The sequence below is a fragment of the Nesoenas mayeri genome (genome assembly GCF_963082525.1).
Source record: "Nesoenas mayeri genome assembly, chromosome: 1".
NCBI lineage: Eukaryota > Metazoa > Chordata > Aves > Columbiformes > Columbidae > Nesoenas > Nesoenas mayeri.
Window position 1 is genome coordinate 126303142 of NC_137541.1, and position 7985 is coordinate 126311126.

The window sequence follows — 7985 nt, forward strand, 5'->3', positions numbered from 1 at the left end:
ACCATGGTCCGTGGTGCCATCAACTTGGTGATGTTTCTCACTGTGAAGACATGAGGAAGACATTTTTTACACTGAGGGTGGTGAAGCACTGGCCCAGGTTGCCCAGAGAGGTGGTGGATGCCCCATCCATGGAGACATTCGAGGCCGGGCTGGACAGGGCTCTGAGCAACCTGATCTAGTTGAAGATGTCCCTGCTCAGTGCAGGGGGTTGGACTAGATAAACTTTGAACCTACCTTTCAACCCAAACTATTCTATGATTTTTGCTGGCCCAGCCACAGCAGCTCAGCTATACCATGTGGCTCAAGGGTGGCTGGTGCCCAATGCTGAGCCTTCAGCTCTGCTGCACGTATTAATACATCTCCCTCCTGCACCCCCAGGAGGAGTGTCCTCTTCGTTCAGATTTTATAGAGTGCTGCTATTCTATCTGGTGTGCTTGAATTCGTTGTCAGAGTGACATCAGCTGGGAAAAGCTGGTAGTGAAGCAGAGCTTTATTTTAATGAAGTTTCCAACCAACAGCAAATTTCACCTGTGCTGCGCAGAACAACTCAGTTCTTTTGACATCCAAAATTCCCAGACAAATTCAAATTTTCCATAATCTGAAAGCAACCAGTGACCTTCCTCTTCAAAAGAGTTACCCAGATTAATACCAAAGGAAGGTGTACTTTATTCATTTTAAATGCAAATTCATACATGAAATGAGCAAGAGAAAACTGGAGCACAACAGTGATGCTCAGCCTGGCTGAAGGACAGAGCTGAGCACAGTGGGTTTTTGTATTTCAGTCATAGAGGAATGAAGCCTCAGCATCGGGTCCCGTGTGGGCTGGAGGTGGCAATTATCACACCGATAGGCTGACTGCTTGATCTGGTGTGTTTTGTGGTCCTTCTGGCAGTAGCAGTTGTATTTTAATCCTGTATTAAGACTACAAACTTCTCATTAAAAAGCAAGGCAGTTGCAACAAGATACTAAGTGATTCAACACATGTTTATAATAATTTCTGCTTCTGGCTGGCCATACATAATATTGCGCAAGAACCCAATGGATTTCTTATGATCTGGGCATAAAACAGGACTACACCTCTTTCTGAAAGATATCAACAATTGCTCTAAAGGACCTTGGACAAGTATGGCCTACACAGAGGAGCAGGAAGTTATATAGAAATTTTTATTTGGCAGGAAAGCACGCTTTATTTCTGAATATGGGATAGGTGAGGTTGGAGAAATCCTTCTCAAAGAGGAAGATACATCAAGAAATCCTCGGAGACTCAGATCACCATTGAAAAAAGGATACTTTTTCTTGGAGCAGGAGACTAATGTCTATGGATTTTTTTCAGCCAAAAATCTCTGCAGGTGCAGCTGTGCTTGTCTTTCGGGAAAAGCAGCTGTATGAGCTCTCACTCAGTAATATCTATGATGTTTGTGACTCTCAAATCTATTATTGATTTGCTGAACCACCACAACCTTGACAGAAGGGCTTCTGATTGGGATTTTGTTTAGCGACTGAAGTTTTGTAGTTCCCACAAGTGACAGGCATTTTCAATGTCTAAGGAAAGCCTTGCAAAGGGAAATAGGCCCTTTTTCATGTAGAAAACTGATTGCCCTGAAAGTCACAGGGGAAAATAACTTCCTAGACACAAGCTAATTTAACAGATGATGGAAAAATCCCATGAGAAGCAGTCTGCCCCCTGCTTGTTTTTTGGGAGAGGGGAAAAAGCTGAGCTTCCCAGGAGAATATAATGCCTGGACTTGTTTTCATGCTAGACATGAGGAAGACATTTTTTACAATGAGTGCGGTGAAACAGTGGCACAGGTTGCCCAGAGAGGTGGTAGATGCCCCATCCCTGGAGACACTCCAGGTCAGGCTGGATGGGGCTCTGAGCAACCTGATCTAGTTGCAGATGTCCCTGCTCACTGCAGGGGGTTGGACTAGATGAGCTTTGAAGGTCCCTTCCAACCCAAACTATTCTATGAGTCTGTGTTTTAGCACCAGTGCCCTTTGGTAAAAAGGTGTTGAGCTAGCACTCTCCCTGGGACCACTGTCAGGAAAAAGGAGTCCTATTGCTTTTAGTTCTTCCATTTCATGGAAGAGTTTCCAAGTTGTTATAAGGAAAGTGAAGGAGTAAAGTGCTTACTTGTCTAAATAGCTCCAGTAATTTCCCAATTATTTATGAAAGTCAGACTGAGTTGGTATGAAGTCTGCAAGTTTCTCTGCAGTGAACAGCATCTCGCCAAAATTTAAAATTTTGCTGCTGATTGAAACAAAATTATGATCAGTAGGTGAAGCAATGGAAAATTGCAGGAAAAGTGGAGAGCACTACAGCACACTTCTCTCTAGCAAGAACTCTACAGTCACAAGGCCAAATACAGTTTAAAAACAATTAAACACAAGATTCCCTGGTATGGAGAAGCTTCAAGATTGAAGACTTTGAACAGGTTACTTGAAATGCTTCATGGAATAATGCTGTAATAGAAGAGTCTGTTGGAAGCTGTCTGCTCCCCAGGATCACTGCTCACCAGACATATCTCTCAGCTGATACTGAAAATAATTCTCCATAGGACACCTAAAGTTTAACCAGAGCATGTTTTTCAAAACCCTTCAGTGAAGCCCCAATAATGAGAGAAGAAATTCTTCCAGGTGTACGCTGTTGAAAATGAACGAGGAAAATCTGCTTTTATCTGTTGATTCTTCCTGGCCCAAAGGGATAATCAATGCCAATTGCTTCAATCAGCAGCCAGCAAGGATATAACCACAAACTACACAGAGGTTCTCTGAGATCAGGGCCAACAGGAGACTGTCCCTTGGCAGGCAGCACTGTGCTACTCCAAGCCAGCAGCTACAGCTCTCACTGCAGTTTTCTCAGAGCTGCTTCAGCTGAGTTGGGATTTTATTTGCTTCCCTGTGTTTTTGTTTTTTAGTGATGGCTCCATTTCCCCTCCCCTCTGGCTTGCCTGCACCTTCAGTCAACATCAGTGCTCCACGTGCATTTATATTCAGTCTGTTAAATCACAGAATCAAAGAATGTTTGGGTTAGAATGGACCTCTGGAGATCATCTAGTCCAACCCACCTGCTAAAGCAGGTTCACCCAGAGCAGATCACACAGGAGTGTGTCCAGGTGGGTCTTGAATGTCTCCAGAGAAGGAGACTCCACAACCTCTCTGGGCAGCCTGTTCCAGTGCTCTGGCATCTCAAAGTAAAGAAGTTTCTCCTCGTATTCAGATGGAACCTCCTGTGCTTCAGTCTGTGCCCATTGCCCCTCATCCTATCGTTGGGCACCACTGAAAGGAGTCTGGTCCCATCCTCTTGACACCCACCCTTGAGATATTTATAAACATCAATGAGATCCCTTCTCAGCTTTCTCTTCTCCAGGCTGAGCAGACCCAGCTCTCTCAGTCTCTCCTCATAAGGAAGGTGCTCTAGGCCCCTCATCATCTTCGTAGCTGCTGCTGGATTTCCTTGAGTAATTCCTTGTCCTTCTTAAACTGCAGAGACAGAACTGGACACAGTTCTCCAGATGCGGCCTCATCAGGGCAGAGTAGAGGAGGAGGAGAACATTCCTGGACCTGCTGGTCACATTCTTCTTAATGCACCCCAGGATACCATTGGCCTTCTTTGCCACAGGGTGCATTGCTGATTCATGGTCAGCCTGTTGTTGACCAGAACTCCCAAGTCCTTTTCTGCAGTGCTGCTTTCCAGCAGGTCCAGCTCTAACCTGTACTGGTGCCTGGGGTTATTCCTCCCCAGGTGCAGGACCCTACACTTGCCCTTGCTAAACTTCATCAGGTTCTTCTCTGCCCAGTCCTCCAGCCTGTCCAGGTCTTGCTGAATGGCAGCACAGCCTTCTGGTCTGTCAGCCCTTCCTCCCATGTTGGTATCCTCACCAAACCTGCTGAGGGTGCACTCAGTATCTTCATCCAGGTCATTGATTAACAGGTTGAACAAGACTGGACATAACACTGACCCCTAGGGAACCCCACTAACTACAGGCCTCCAAACAGACTATGGACTATTAATCACAACCGTCTGAGCTCTGCCATCCAGCCAGCTCTCAATACATCTCACCCTGTACTCATCCAACCCACACTTCCTGAGCTTGCCTATGAGGAAGTTGTGAGACAGTGTCAAAAGCCTTGCTGAAGTCAAGGTAGACAACGTCCGTAACATGTCCACCCTCATAGCTGACATTTCTGAGCAGCTTTGCACCTCTAAGGAAGAATTTTTGATTTCTTCCTTCAATTTGTTCTCTTCAGTCAGGTCTCTCCTAAAAATAAATACTTCTCTGTTTAAGCTTGGTCTACTGCATAGTGAAGTGCAAAGGGCACAATACTATCTGACCAAGCAAAGCTAGGAGAATCTCCCTTGCAATGTATACGTATATATGTCTATAAACTTGCACAGCACTTTTCTGTCAGGATACGCTCGGTCTCTCAACACAAGCCCGTTCTGCTCCAGCCCTGTGCAAAGCCCCTCTGGTTGCCCTGGCCCAGTGTCCAGGCAAAGGCTGACTGTCTTCTTTGTAGCTGCTGGCCTGGCCAAGCTCACCTTCTCTGGTCCAGGGAAAAACCTACCTCTGCTGCCACCTGTCTGGCTTTATAAGCTTTTTACAGCCATTTTCAGAAATTAAATAGTATTGCAGTTTCCATTTTGGTGCCAGACTAGCATCATCAATCAGCTATCAGCATGGTACTGCGCTCTAGGTGGTTACCCCGTCTTCTCAGAGAACTAGCCTTCTTTTGACTATATGTTTCAGGAGCAACAGTGAAATTGATGGTTGAAACCTGTTTTCCAAAATAATCCAGGACTTTCAATCCCAACACACACATGCCCAAGAATCACAGTTCTCTTCTGGTTTTTTCCTTCTTCTCCACCTGGGTGAAATTCAGCCAGTGGCCAGTCCAAAAAAGCATAGTGTTGATTGCAAAAAGGCTGAATTTTGTTTTATTTTCCTACCTGGGCACACTAATTCAAGCATGATCACACGTAGCCTTTCCTTTTCACAGAAATTGTGAACCTTTACTCTTTGTAACCCTTTAGATGTAACATGAGTTGAAAAGTTGGTAAAGCAGGAAAGACAGACCCATCTCCTCAATAAAAAAATCCGTCTACACAAGTAGAATTCCCCAGCTGAATTTTTTTTCCCCTCTTCATTCTTACAGAGCTCACTTCACACCGGGTGAATTATTCCTCAGGACAAGTTCAAGCTCCTGTTACAGCTTCTAGCTGCTTGTTGGGTACAGTTCAGGTCATCTCATTAATTTATGGTTGTTAGCCAAGCCACTTCACCATCAGTTCCATCTCCCTCAGCGGCTTTTAGCAGATAAGAGCCAGGAGAGACTGCAGTTTCACAGTGAGTTTCACATCCCCACTGACTCTCTCCAACCTCCCTCCACTGATTCCTGTCGAGGAATCAAAGCCCTGAGGTGGGTCTTACGGCTTTCTTCTGTGCAGCTTCTGTGAAGCCCAGCACATTGGCACGCCTTAGGAGGCACGCAGCCCGTTTCATTTTGGGAATAATGCAGCTTTGAGTTTCTGGAATAAAACATTGCTTTCATGGGGGAAAAAAATAAATCTGTCCTAACTCTGAAGTTTAAAGAACTGCCCCCTGTAGGTGTCCTTCCCCCTAGTTAATCTCATTAAATCTCATCTCTTGCATCCTCACTCTTGCAGACTCGTTTTTTCCACGCACGCTGTTTGCAGCTTTCACTCCTAGAAGGCTTTCTTTAAACATACTGGTTTCTCATTGTGTTCTGCAGCTGAAGCTTTTTGCAAACCCAGCTCCTATGAGGGAGATCCTGCAGAGCCCTTGAAAATGAGGATATTGAAAAACCTAAGCTTAGTAGAATAAAGGGGGAAACAGCTAACTAACATCTTTTCATCCCAAAAATACATTGCCCTAAGTGGGAAGATTTTCAAATAAACAGATCTTCTAATTTCTAATAAACAGTTTGTTTAGTGCCATCCACGCTTGCTTCAATTATAATTGATACATTTTAAGTATATTACAGATAATTTGTATAATTTGCTTTTTGTTTACCGAGATGGGAATATTCTAGTTTGATTACTGATTTCTGATATGTAGCCCATATAGGCCTATAAATACAGCTCCTATATGCTAATTTCTTCCATTTAACTTACAAGGTGGGTTGCAAAGCTAAGGAAAAAAAAAAGAGTTTTAAGATATCAAATCTATTACGGACAATAGTTGTTTTTTTTTTTCTTTTTAATACTAAAGACTCCCAGCTCATTCAGATCATTAGCAGCTAAAACCTGCAGCAATTCAATAAACAAAATTAAATGTTTCCATGAGTTTTCACTCACCAAAGCCATGCTAACCCAAATAAGCAGTTTTTGTGCTGTTGATAAACAGTTGTTTCAATGCCAGCAACCTGAAAATGGCTATAAATAAAACTGAAATTTTATTACTACCTGCTGTCCAGCAGTTGTTTTGTAAGTAAGTCAAGAACTGTTGGGCAATTAAAAATGAATGTGCTGCAGGTAGTTTCAGCTGTTACTGGTGACAAGACAGCTATTTACATGAGGTTTTCAGGTCTTTCTGATACACAGTTGTCTCCTCTCTTAAATTGCCCCTATTTTTATTAAGTAACTGCATAAGTAAGTTGCTTACAACTATGATCAATAGTTAATTACCTTTGCGGTAATTGGATTCTTTCTTTCCCATCATAGCCAGTTACAGTGACACCACCGACAAAAAGAACTTGCTCAGATGTTGTGTGTCACAAACCACAAACACAACCGATTCCATATTTTTCCAGGTAACTGAGAATGTTTCGTGGTTACAGACCCATCTTCTGATCCCACTGCCATTAGCACCATTTAATTTCGGTTTCCAGAAGATCAGTTCCAGGAGTAAAGAACAATTTTAATTAAAGGCAGACACGCAATATTTGTTTCTCCCTCCTCAGCATTTTTTAAACCTTAGTTTCAAATTATTAATGGCTGAGATGTCAATACTCTAAAATTACAAGAGGATAAAATTTCAGTTTGGCACCTGATTAGATGCTGTGGATTTTAATCCTGAAACAATGATGCAAAATGTAACTGAGGCATAACATGTCTAATGTATTGGGTCCTGCATTACAACTACCAAAACCAGTTAATATTTCCTCTCCTTTAATTGCGAAGTAATTTTCTACTTAGCATCATCCATATTAAGAGTTACTTTTCCAAAAGAAAAATAGATTACACAGTATCAACTCAAATATATTGTAGAAGTCCTGGTACAGCTTTATCAAAACCACAATCTTCAAGAATATGTATGATCTTGAAAACAAAAACCACTAGTTTAGTCAGTAAAAATATTCCCTGCAGACCTGTGTGAATGGATTTTATATCATGTTGCTTTAAAACAAAACAAAACACTATGAGTCTATGTCAATGGATCTTATATCATCCTTCCTTCACTACCAGACAATGGAGCGCCATGTCAGCTTATTTTGCTTAAGACTGAAAATCACAAGCTGTTTGTCATTCCCAATATTGTTAAAAAAAAACCAGAATTCATTCTGAGAATAGAAACCCCAAAACAAAGTCTCACCGACATAAAGATCCTAATAACTATGAACACAAACAAAAGGTCCTCAACTAATAAGGTACTAAGTATTTTTTAAGTGTATTTTAAAAAAAGGCCAATGAATTATTGAAATGTTCTAAAAAATCATGCTCAGTCCATTACATGCTGTTGCTGCTGAGCTAAACATAAACATTTTGAAATGAAATGATCTGGTAGGTTTAAAGATGACAAAATATTTCAGTCTTGAATTTGGCAGTCCAGATGGAGGAGTTCAGAGGTATAATGAGAATATTTCTACTGAGACATTAACTTAAAACTAAGGTAGTAACAGTATAATCAGAATTTTATCTTCTTTTTAACAAGGACAGTACTAACAACTGCAGTAAGTGGAGCTATTTGCAAGAATGAAACAAATCCAATGATTACAGATGAACATGAACCTTTCCAATTTAAACA